We start from the raw sequence: 12520 nt of genomic DNA, 5'->3' as shown, positions 1-12520 counted from the left end.
CAGAGGCTGGATTTCTGCCCGGATGTGGGGGGAGGGGCACTAAAGCTATACAGCTCACCCGGCATGACTGGCACTGCCCAGGCATGCATCCTGCCACAGAACCAGAAGGGAGGCACCAGCCTCTTCACCTGGGAAGGTCTGGCTGGGAGCCAAGGGATTCGGGCCCCTCTTCAGTCCCAGCTCCAGTGCCTCAGTTTCCCCATTTGAAAGTAAAAAGCAGAAGAGCTTTAGATTGCGTTTCAGGCAAAGCACAGAAGCTAGAGTTCCAATTGCTTCATTTACAAGTGGGGAAACTGAGGCCCAGAGAGTAGAAGTGACTTGTTCCAGATCACTCCAGCTGTAAATAGCTGAGCAGGTTTTCGTAAGATCATAGCTAATAATTCCAGAGCCAGAAGTATCCTCACAGGTCATTTAATCCACCTCCTGTTTTTTATAGGTGGGGATCATGGCCATCTAATTCGACCCTTTCATTTTACGATGGGGAAACTGAGGACAAGAGAGGCGATGTGATTTGCCCACACATCTTATGGGTAGTAAGTGGTCAGGATTTGAACCCAGATCCTTTGACGCTAAACCCTCACGGACGCTTTCCACAATACTAGCCTACACCTCTGGAATCAAATGCAGCTTTGACTAGCCCTGTGTTGTGGCTGTATGAGCAGCCCTCCTTCAGGCTGCAGGGAGACTGAGGCAGGGAAGGGGCCAGTGCGTCATTCACTACCATGAACGTAGTGTGGTGCGGTAAACGGAGCACTGGACTTGGGGGTCTGGAAGGAGCTGGATTCAGATCCTGCCCCAGTGCTAGCTGTATGACCCTGGGCAAGTTATCTGCCTTCTAGCCTTAGCTCCTTCACCTGTAAAATGGGTATCGTAACAGCACCTTCCTTACCTACTGTGAAAACCGAATGAGGTGACCTCCAGTCCTCTTCAAAACTGTTATCAAGCCCCACCTTCCCTCTTCTGTCCTTAGGAAGTTGATTGTTTGGACCCAAGGGTAAGACTTCACGTTCAGCTCTGTTAGATTCCACGTCACGAGGTTCAGCACCATGTCCTCACCTTTTGGGGTCTTGCTGAATGGCTGACCCTCTTCCTTCATGGTGTCTGCTGTCTCTCCCTCTTGGCATGGTGACCCTCAGGAAAGCGTAAGCTCCCTGAGGGCAGGGACTGGTTTGGTTTTGTCTTTGCGTCCCCCAGCCACTGACACATAGTAGGTGCTTCATAGATGCTTTTTGAATGTGCACATTTGACAACCAGGCTGTCTCTGCCTCATTCAGGTCTCTGATTACCCCCAGAAAGGGACCCCCTTCCTCCCTCCTCTGTCTCTGTCTCTCCTGGCCCCAACACTTTGCCTGCATTTCTCCTTTGCTCCTAGCGTGTCCTACTTTATCCTTTTGGTTTTTTTTTTGTGTTTTGGTGAGGCGACTGGGTGAAGTGACTTGCCCAGGGTCACACAGCTAGTAAGTGTGAAGTGTCTGAGGCTGGATTTGAACTCCTGACTCCAAGGCCAGAGCTCTCTTCACTGCGCCACCTAGCTGCCCCTCTCCTACTTTATCCGAGTAGACTGTAAGCTCCCAGAGGGCAGGCCTCTAGTCTTCATTGGTCTGTCTGCAGTACCAGTTATACAGACGGCATTTAATGAATGCTTTAGGCATCCTGGTCTCTGGCCTCAGGCTCCTAGCGCCTTCTCCCTGGGCAGGACAGCCTGGCATCACGATGTTAGGACTAGAGGAAGGAAGCTAAGTGGCCTTCTGAGCGAAGAGACTGGCGCCTGTTTGAGTTCAGAGATTTCCCTGGGTAAGGGCATTGCAAAGGCCCTGGACTGGGGGGCTTCATGAGGCTGGAGCCAGGGAGATCTGGGTTCAAGTCCTGTTTCTGAGGTGTCCTGGGTGTGTGGGCTCTGGGCTGGTCACTTAAGCTCCCCACACCCCAAGCATCTCTCAGGACTAGAAATCCAGCGGTGCTCACCTGCATCAGTAGAGGGGAGTTTCCCTATCTGGGAAACCTCCTATAGTGTGGAAATCACCGCTCCGCTTGCCCCGAAAAGCAAAAAGCTCTCAGGGGAATCAAGGCAGACATCCTGGAAGGGGCAGCCTTTGACCTTTAAGGGATGAGGAAGCATTCAGTGGGCAAAGAGAACGTCCCGGTCCTAAGCAGCACCCAGGTTACGCAGGTCAGGGTACAGGTATGGCTGTTTGGGTCCCCCTTCCTGACTTCCCTGGCCCAGGCCTTAGTCCCTGCCGGGGAAATAGAGGAAAAAAAGGAGGGAGAAATGAAATGAAGGTAACAACAGATAACAAAGGGCCGGGGGAGAGGAGGGAGCCAGGGAACCATGAAGGGAGAGAGCAGCCCCAAGGAACAGCTGCCATTGGGTAGCCTCTGTCCTGCCTCTCTCCCTGGGCCGAGGAGAGAGATCTGTCAGTGCCTCTAGCTCTCCAGCCTCAGCCCTGCCAGGCGGGATTTGCCTTTCTAATAAATAACAGGCAATAGCTGATCTGCAGGGCATCCTTCATGCTGGTGCCTAATAACACGGCTGTTAATGCCCTCGCAGATGGAGGCCCGCCGGGTGGCCTGACGGATGGGCCGGGGCCTGGCGCACTCATAAATGAAACCTCTTTCTTCAGGCTCAGGGGAGAGAAAGTGTGGCATCTTCCCTGCTTTTTAATGGATTGGGGTTTCCCTGCCCTGCCTGGGGACTGGCGGGGAGGTTCCACGGGGTTGATGTCTCGGAGTTAAGGGGGGGCCTCTTCCTCACAGGGGTGGGCAGCAGCATGACCCCAGGCAGTGCCCCAGGAAGTTTGAGAGGCTGCTGCCAGGACTTTCTTGATGGTAAAGTGTGCGCTACCTTTGCCCACATCTCACTGTGCTGTTGTGACCTAGCTTAGTACATAGAGCACTGGATTTGGACTTAGGAAAACCTGGGTTCAGATTCTGCTTCTGACACTTAATTAGCTGTGTGACCCTAGGCAAGTCCTTTAACTTCTTCCTGAGCCTCAGTTTCCTCATCTGTTAAATGGGACAGTACCCACCTCACAGAGTTGTTTAGAGGCTCTAATGATATCGCGCTTTGTATACCTTAAGCTACTATGTAAATGTTAACTGCTATCATTAATACGTTGTGATTATTTCTTGTTCTCATCCTTCTGTTTTCTTACTGTTATTATTATCAGCCATAGGCTCTAGGAGGGAGCTTAGAGAGTGTCTGCTCTGACTTCCTCTCTGGACATCTGGGGTAGAGCAGGAAGGGAAGTGGTTAGTGCCAAACCAGTGGTGTCCGAGGTCTCATCTGCACTACCTCCCACTCGCCTCTTTTTCCTTCGTTTTCCCCTGAGGCTGCAGAGCTTGGGGGACGGCTTGGTTTCTCTGCTTCCTCCTGCCTGGGTGGGAGGCCGTCCGTCCCCTCTGAACTCAGTTGAGCTATGTAACTAATGGGTATTGGGTGCCCCACCTCCTTAGAGCTGGAAGGGACCTTAGGAATCTCCTCGTTGAGTAGAGCAGGAAGTGGAAGTGACTTGTCCAAGACCACCCAGCCTCCAAGTGGCAGAGCTGAGGTTTGAATCCAGGGCTTCTGGGATTCTTCCCACTGGATCAGGGTCCTCTACCTTGAGCAGAGAGGCAGAGGATGGAGGAGGCGTCGCCTGCATCCTGGGAGAATGGAGGCTGGGGCCGGCTTCTTTGTCCTGGATCTGCCCTCTGGCCACCCGTGTCTGCCCTTCTCCTTCTTCAGGCTGCAGAGCCTGGCCAGGGTGGCACACCCCGGGGAACAGAGGGAGCGTTGGTCTTCTTTCCAGGTTGGAGGGTCTCTGAATTTAGGATGGGGATTGTTGGCCCCTTACAGAATCCACCCGGGAGGTACTGCCTCAGGGGCTCAGTCAGACCGCTGGACAGCCTTCTGTCGGCCAGCTCTGTTCTGCATGGCCGGCAGGCTGGAGAGAGGGGCAGCACGAAGAGGGAGCCTCCTGTGTGGCTTGGGATGCCTTTGTGAGTCTTCGAGGCAGGCCCGGGTGTCTGCCACGTTGGGATGGGGCCGGCCGCTGAAGGTTCAGGGATCGAGCCTAGCCTGGGGAGGCCTCGCGGCCATCCTACCCACTGGTTCCCAAGCCATTCCAAGCTAAGGATGCATTTGTAACATTAAAAAGTGAATCCTGCATTTCATGGCCTCCTGTGCCCTGGCACCCGTGATCTCAGTAGCCCTCATATTCTCTGAGAAGTCACCTGACTGTCTATGGACCCCCTGGCCCACCTGGGCAGGGGTCCTCAGGCCATGGGCCAGCAGTCACTGATCCAGGCCCATCCTGGTGTCTTCCAAATGAAGAAAGTGGCTCAGAGAGGGACTGAGATGGTCGTGACGTTCGAGGCCGTTGATTCGCTCCCCTCCCCCATCTTACAGACCTTACCTGCCCAAGGCCACCTGGAGAGCAGGAGGCAGAGCCGGGGTCCTACGCCAGGCTCCAGGCGTGCCTGAGCCCGGAGTGTTTACAGAACCTCCCAATCCATGATGAGGATTCAGAACGGGAAGGAACCTCAGAGAACATTCTAGGCCAACCCCTGATATTTTAAAGAGGAGGAAATGGGGACCCGGAGAACAGTAACGACCCAGGTCCCACAAGCCGGGATTTGAACCCGGGTCCTCGGAACCCAGATGCAGCTTCCTACCACTTTCTGCTTGTCTGACATGCGCCAGGGCCTCACTGCCCTTGTCTGGTCTAGACCAGGACCGAGCATAGAGCCAAGAAGAGAATCCTGGCGTTCACGCAGCTCACGAATGCCAAACGTGGACGCCAGAGGACCTGATTCTGCCTTAGACACTCACGGCTGTCACTGCTCGCCTTGGTTTTCTCATCAGTAGAATGGGGATGACCCCCCCCCCCATCTCCCAGCCCGCGGTCCCACTCTTACCTTCACTCTGGGAGAGGTGCTGTTGGGCCAGTTTCCCTGGGCGGTTTTCCCGTGTCAGGGGCGTCCCAATGCTGAATGTGCGCTCTGCTTCTCCTGCAGGCCGGCCCTGAGCCCAGGCTTCAGCCTGACTGGGGGATGCACCTAGGCTGGGACAGCCTGGCTGCAGAGCCCTCCCTTTTTCCGGGGCCTGGCCACAGAAAACGCTCCCTGAGGGAGGAAGCCCCGGTACCCCGCTCTCCTGCCTCTGTGGCCGCGTTAGGGCAACATCGCGAGGGCCTTCCGGGGCGCGGGGCGTGCTGGGGAATCCATCTGGGCTGAAGGTGTCTCCTGGAGGTGCTCTCCTCCCCGCCCCTTGCCCTCATTCCCTAGGGGCCGGCTCCCCTCCCGAAGCCTCCCTGAGGCGGGCAGGGGTCTTCAGCAGACTTCCTGCCGCCCACCTCTTCTGGGGAGGCGTGTGCAGATTTCTTCCTTTTCTTTCCAAAGTGGGTTTTTTTTTCCCTTTTCAGTCCCTTTAAAGTCACTTGGCAGCAGGGGCTTGGTGCAGGATCGGGGAGCGTTCTTGCATGACAGTGAGAGAGCTCACCCTGGCCCAGCGCAGCCTGGGCACAGCCAGCGCATCTGTATGCAAGGCTCAGGATGCGTCTCCCGGGAGAAGGAGGTGGTCCATTACACAGCTGTGGAGTTCAGATGTTAACCTCCCTCTCTCTGATCCGCTTGACATGTGACGCTAAGCTGTCAGGGCCCCGTCGCCCCCGTTCTGGAGAGGAGCCTGCCCGGGGCCTGGGCTGGGGGCTCGGCTCCGCTCCGCCGCTCCTGCTTAGGAGGAGGGCTCTCTCTGATGGAAGGCTGCAGCCGATCTTTCCCTGGGGCTCATCCCCCGCAGCATCTGGCCCCCAAAGGATGCCCTCGTCTTCCACGCTTTCCTGCTTCTTCGCCTGCCAAGAGAAGAGAGGAGGCACTGAGCCGGGGGATGCAGAGAGCTGCCCGTGGAGTAAACCCCATAAATTCCTCCCTGGTGGAGGACAGAGGTCAGGGGTCAGAGGATGCCCTGAGGGGGGCTGCATTTCACCCTCCTCCTCCTCCCCCTCTCCCTGTCTCCTCTGCCCTCCTCTTATTTTTACAAATTCGCTCCCGTAGACAGCTGTCTATACAAAGCCTTCCCCCGCTCTTCCCTCCTTCCTCATGAAAGAAGAGAAAAGGGTGGGAAGGACTCCAGGAGAGGGGAAAAGAAAACAGTGCAGAGCCCCCCCCCCCAGCCCCCACCTGGTGGGTCACATGTGAATTCCATCAGACACTGAAGTGAATGAGCAGAAAGTCCCGGCTTCCAGGGCGAGCCGGGGGGTCTGCGTGTGTGGGAAGCAGCAGGGCCTCTCAGGGCTGGAGATCCCTCGGCTTCGTGGCAGGCATCAGCTGAGACCCAGAGAAAGGCCGCGGCCCTGAGGGTGGGGGTATGAGAACTCCCAGGCCAGGAAACTCCCTTCACCAGTACAGGTTGCCACCTATCAGTCTTAGCTAGTCCCCTGGACACTGAGAGGCAAAATGACTAGTCCGGATCATCCCCATTTTCTAGAGAAGGAAACTGAGGCCCAGAGACTTTCTTAGGTCTACACCCTTAGGAAGCGCGCTTAGGCTTGGCATCTGTCATAGTCCTCACTCTCCTGAGGCCCTGAGTCTGCTTCTCCCGCACTCCAGGGGTCAGGGGCTCACCCTGGGTCAGAATCCAGTCCAAGCAGCATTCACTGGACACTTACTCTGTGCTGAAGCACCAAAAAATGAAACAGACCCTCCTGGGGCGGGTGGGGCAGGAGTGGGACCCCATCACTGTCTCACCTTGTGAAGCTATGTACATGGTCACATTCCATCCTTACAACAACCCTTTCAGTTAAGGTGTGGTTATTACTCCCATTTTATAGATGAGGAGACTGAGGCTTGAGTGTATGGGTACCTTGCTAGGAAGAGTCTGAGGCAGCATTTGAACTCGGGGCTTTCTGATTCCCAGCCCAGCACTGCACCACCTAGGTGCTTCCTAATGTTGGGATGTAAGAATACATGTGATGGCTTGAGGAAGGAGGGAGAGAGCAGGAGAAGAGTGGGGGGGGAGGGGGACTCGGTAAAGGTTTTCTATCTGAGTCAGCTCTCGAGGTGAGCTTTGAAGGAAGTTTGAGGCACAGGGGAGGATGGTGTGCCTTCCAGGCATGGGGGAATAGCCTTTTCAAAGGCACAGAGGTGGGAGATGGAAATGCTTAGGTTCTGTTTGGCTGCTGAGGTCAGAGCCAGGTGCAGAAAAGGGGAGCTGCAGAGAGGCCGGGTTAAGAAGACCTATAGTGAGTGCCTCGAGGAGTCTGTCTCGGAGGTAGTGAGGTCCCCATCGCTGAAGGTCTTCGAGCAGACTTTGGCTGCCGTTGGCTGGGTTGATGTAGAAGGGGTTCTTGCTCAGGCTGGTGCTGGCCTGGCCCGCGAGCTCCCTTTCCTCTGCGAGGTTCCGTCATCCTCTGTCCTCCCACGATCTCCCATCTTTCCTTCCCCCACAAAGCTTTGCGGCACCGTGGACCTTTTCCTTGGATCTAAAAACGGCTTACACCGAGCAGCCTCCTAGCCCACATTCTCCTCATCACGGAGCCTGTTTCCCTGCGCTGTGGTCGGCGTGGTCTCAGCTCTGCGTTTCCCAGCCCGTCTCCCCCTCGCACCTTGGCCAAGGGTTTCCTGGGCAAATCCGGGGGCATCTGCATGGGGTGGAATCAGAGACGGCCGACGGCCTGTGGGAGCCACCCTGGGGTGCTTGCCTTTGAAGCCCCCCACCCCGCGCTCTTTGTGCTGGCGAGGATCGGTGCCCGAGCCCCATTGCTGCTGGACGCTGTCCGGCCCCTCTCTCTTGGGCCCCCCGAGAAAGCCAAGGCTGGGGCTCAGCTAGGGGGAAGGTGGAACACGGCCAGAGCCTGGCGTCCAAGCATCCCCATCGCTGCCTCTGCAGAGCTGTGACGTTCTGAGAGGCAGAGTGCAGCGTGGCCCTGAAGTCAGAAGACCTGGGTTTGAATCCTGTCTTGGACACTTAGCAGGTGTGACCTTGAGTGAGTAAGTCATTTCATCTCCTGGAGAAAAGGGATGACGATAGCCCCTCTCTCCAGGGTCAGATGAGATAATGTGTGTGAACCCTGAGGACCGTACGGATGTCAGCTGGTGGCACTATCAAGGCAGCATGGCTGGTGGAAAGAAGGCTGGATTGAGTCACAGGTCCTGGGTTCGAATTCTCTCTGCCATTTAAAGCTTTGGGCAAATCCCTTCCCCTCTCTGGGCCTCAGTTGCTCATCTGTCAGAAGAGGAAGATCAACTTGGGGCTTGCCGCCTCCACGCCCCGCCCTCTACCCACTGGGTCAGCTACTGTGTTGCCTTAAATTTGACAGTTTTTTTTAATGTTTTTTTTTGCTAGGCAGTGGAGCTAAGTGACTTGCCCAGAGTCACACAGCTAGTAAGTGTCAAGTATCTGAGTCTGGATTTGAACTCGGGTTCTCCAGGGCTGGTGCTCTGTCCACTGCGCCACCTAGCTGCCCCGTCTTTTTTTAATTTGACGCTTCCATCCTCCTCTGCGTCTCGGTGAACTCGGATCCCACCTTCAGAGGCGCTGCCGGCTGATCTACACCCTTAAATGTGCGCTGCCCTCATCCTTCCTGGTTTAATTTCATCTCATTTCCCCCCATCCTCTGTCGAGGCCCGTTTTAAATGGATCTGGTCTCCTGGAAGTCCCTGCTGCCTTGTGAGGTCCTGCCCGGTCCTTTGGTGAGGGGAACTTTCCTTCCTAATTAATGACAAGAGAGTGGCAGAGGGCCGGCCAGCCTGCCAGAAAGGCGCCGGTTTAGGCCTGGCTGAATTGGGCCAGCCCGCCGGCGGCTTTCGTGTTGAGTTTCCTGGCGGGGGTAAGGGTCTCTGCGGGCTCCTCGTGAAGGGCCCTTTGTGTGAGGTTCAGCTTGGAACGCCCCAGTGCCTGCCGCCTCTCCCCAGGCCCACCCCCATCACAGACCCTTCCTGGTTGTCACAAGCTCCGCTCTCCAGACTCAGGTCATTCCCCTTTGGGGCCGCAGGGGGCTGGGAAACCACCCGTCATCTGTCATTCTCCCTCGCTGGAGCCCCGGGGCAGAAGGCGGGGTGGGGGGCTTGGGAGGCTTGGAGTGGGGGCCTGCAGTGGGTAGGGGGACGGGGTTCGTCTTGGTGGTCTGGCCCCAGGCCTCCTCCAGGGCAGTCTGAAGGACTTGCCGGGGGGCCTCTGGTCTCCCGGCCATCAAAGACGTCAGCCTGGCGGAAGGCGGCTTGGTTTGGTTTGGGGTTGTCCATGTCCTGGGCCGTAAGAGGAAGATCCTAGGGTCGCAGTGTGCTTTCGTGGTACATGCCGATCGGGAGTAGGGATTTCAGGAGAGAAGGACAGAGCTGGGAAGTGAATCCCTGGTTAAGAAAGTCGTGTCTGAAAACAGAACCTGGATTTCGGGACCGTGGCTTAAACAGTCGGAATGATGGGTTCTCGAGTGAGATGTACCTGATCAGTAATTAGCAGCACAAACACCGATTTGCCTGGAGTGCCAGTAGTGTTGATTAAGAGCTAGAAGGTTGACTAGTCCAGCTGTGACTCACCCAGAGTCACAGGGCTGGTGGGACTTGAACCCAAGCCTTCAGCATCTAGTCTGCCGTGTTGCCCTCCCCCTTGTGAATCTGATCCCCAGGGTTTGAAATGTTACACGTAAAGTAATTTACAGTCTCCCCCTTTCCCCCTTTTCTTTGTTTTGTTTTGTTTTTTAGTGAAGCAGTTGGGGTTAAGTGACTTGCCCAGAGCCACACAGCTAGGAAGTATTATGTGTCTGAGGCTGGATTTGAACTTTTCCCCTTTTCTTATTTATATGTTTGCATACGTTTAGTTGTTGGGAGGGATCACAGAAGGGAGAGGTGGATGGGAACAGATGGCAGAGTGAGGCATCTGGACCTGGAGTCAGGAAGACCTGAGATCGAATCCTGGCTCAGACACTATCTGTATGACTGCGGAAAAGACCAATGTTGGTCTGTAAAGCACTCTGTATCTAAATGCTGGCTGCTAGTGGGCCAGTATTCTTTGGAATGGGCGGCCAGGTGGCGCCATAGTGCACAGAGCGCCAGGCCTGAAGTCAGGAAGACTTCAGAACTTCCCGAGTTCAGATCTGGCCTCAGACCTTTCTAGCTGTGTGACCTTGGACAAGTCACTCCACCCTGTCTGCCTCAGTTCCCTCAGCTGTCAAATGAGCTGGAGAAGGAATGGGCAAACTGCTTCAGCATCTCTGCCAAGAAAACCCCGCAATGGGGTCACAGAAAATGACTGGACGACCATAAATCCTTTGGAGTGGGAGGCTCAGAACAGAAACCCTCAATAAATGTGAAGAAAGAGCCCTGCGTGGCTGCCCTGAGCAAAGCCAGGCCAGGCGACTTCCCAGTGCCACTGACCGTGTTTGTTTCTCAGTCGCCAAGGCGATGTCCGGCGTTCGCCGGCATCCTGCCGCTCTGGTCTCTCTGGCCGGTGAGTCATTGCTTTCTGGGAGCTCGTGGAAAACTGGAGAGGAGACACGGGCGTGGAGAGGGGCCTGTGTCCTGCCAGTGGGCTGCGCAGCCTTGGGGGCACATCCTTCCGGGCACGGGCAGCGATCACGACGCTGGACCCGACTTTGTGCACGGCTTTGCGTTTCCTCGCCTTGTACTTGGGCTGCATCTACTTGGACACGGACTTGTCAGCTCCTCGAGGTCAGGGCTGTCTCCGTCTTCGTGCTGGCACCCCCAGAGCCCGGCGTAGCGCCCAGCACATAGTAGGTGCTTTAGAAATCAAGAGCAGGCCGCTGACGAACCTCATTTCCTCTTTGTGACAAAGTTGTTAGTGGGCTGGTCGACCGGAAGAGTACTACCACCGTACAGAGTAGATGTAGAAATCTTCTAAGCCCTGGACCCAATGAGTCACTGCTGCTGTCCCTGGGGGCAAGCCGGCGTGATGGGGCCAGGTGGCCGAGCCTGGGCTCTCCAGCTCGTAAGCACCAGGGGCAGGATTCAAACCCGGGTGTTCCTGACTCCAAGCCTGGGGCGTTGTTCAGCGTCTTTCCTCTCTCCTTCCCCCCCTTCCTCTCCTCCCTTCTCCTCTGTCCATCCCCAAGCAGCAGAGCCACCTGCTTCCATGCCCGGGGGCCCCTCTGGGAACACCATCTCTCTGTGAAGCCAGCCGAGCGTGACCTGATGATGGCACTCACAAAGTAACAAAAGTTTCTCCTCACCTCGGCCTCCACGGAGGCTTCAGAGACGGGCAGAACCCCGATGAAGCCTCTTCAGCCCCTCCCTTTCTCTTGTGGATAGCCGCAGAAGGGGCTGGTTTTTTCTCTGAGCTCTGTTCCATCTCGTCTGGAAACTTCCATCCTCCAGCCCCCTGGATGTCGGATCGGAAGCCTGCCCAGGTGCTGGGGGTGGGGAGGATGGCAGGGGGTGTGGAGGGTACGGTACTCAGACGTCTCGCGGGAGGGTAAAGGAAGGCTCCCAGTACACTCTAAGCTCCTTGAGAGCAGGACCAGGTTCTGTTTTAGTGCTATGCGCATGAGCTAGGACAGCTTCCGTGCCAGGAGACTGACAGATACGAGGGGCTCAGGGAAACATGGGGAGACGTGTCTGAGCCGACGGAGAAGGAAGAGCGCGGAACCGAGAGAACGTGGACAGACAGTGATGAAAATGAGCACGGAGTTAGGGCTGGGATTGGAGCCTGGATCTACAGGTAGATGGGACCTCAGAGGCGCTCGGGTCCATTCCCCCCATTTTACAGATGAGGAAATCAAGGCCCAAAGTTACAATTTCAGGAATCGGGTGAGAGGTAGAGCGGGGGCTGGGCTGGTTATCAGGGAGGCCCCAGTTCCAATCTGGCTATTTAGACACTTTGTAGCGTGTGACCGTGGGCAAGTGGCCGCAATGAGCACGGGGCCTGGCACACAGTCGGTGCTTAATAAATGCATGTTCTCTTCTCCTCCCGTGAAACTCGCTTTCTTCCCCATGGTAGAGAAATCAAGAGCAGGCCGCTGACGAACCTCATTTCCTCTTTGTGACAAAGTTGTTAGTGGGCTGGTCGACCGGGAGAGTACTACCACCGTACAGAGTAGATGTAGAAATCTTCTAAGCCCTGGACCCAATGAGTCACTGCTGCTGTCCCTGGGGGCAAGCCGGCGTGATGGGGCCAGGTGGCCGAGCCTGGGCTCTCCAGCTCGTAAGCACCAGGGGCAGGATTCAAACCCTGGTGGGGTGGGGGCCTGTGGGTCTGTAATGCTATATACGCTATTGGGTGCTGTAGTGTCGCTGGCTTTGTTTTTATAAGGAGGGAGGGATCTGTGGAGGTGTGGATTACAGGGGCACAGATATAGAGCTGGGAGGAAGTCCTCGAGAGGACCCCTCCCTTTCACAGATGATGATGGTGGTGGTCGGTATTTACACAGCGCTCACTCTGTGTCAGGCGCTCTGCCAAGCGTGTCATAATTTTTATCTCATTGTGTCCTCACAACAACCCTGGGAATTGGGGGCTCTTATTATCCTCATTTTACAGGTGGGGAAATTGAGGCTGGGTTTGGTGACTTGCCCAAGGTTGCACGGCGGG

General features: G+C 56.0%; 2 protein-coding genes across 3 annotated transcripts in view; one reads left to right on the top strand and one right to left on the bottom strand.

The window, feature by feature from the left end:
• The window catches only part of MACROD1 (mono-ADP ribosylhydrolase 1), a 209863-nt gene that overhangs the window by 61623 nt on the left and 135720 nt on the right, over window positions 1-12520 (top strand). The window lies entirely within an intron of this gene.
• Window positions 1-12520, bottom strand: part of FLRT1 (fibronectin leucine rich transmembrane protein 1) — a 113192-nt gene that overhangs the window by 14069 nt on the left and 86603 nt on the right. Inside the window, exon 2 of the mRNA XM_020968411.2 lies at window positions 4897-5831. The gene's annotated coding sequence lies outside the window, so the exon portion shown is untranslated. The remainder of the gene's footprint in view (window positions 1-4896; window positions 5832-12520) is intronic.

Source organism: Phascolarctos cinereus, unplaced genomic scaffold (assembly GCF_003287225.1).
Source record: "Phascolarctos cinereus isolate Bilbo 61053 unplaced genomic scaffold, phaCin_HiC Scaffold_9;HRSCAF=440, whole genome shotgun sequence".
NCBI classification, from domain to species: Eukaryota; Metazoa; Chordata; class Mammalia; order Diprotodontia; family Phascolarctidae; genus Phascolarctos; species Phascolarctos cinereus.
Note: the sequence above shows the minus strand (reverse complement) of the source record. Positions and strands in the feature narration are given on the sequence as shown.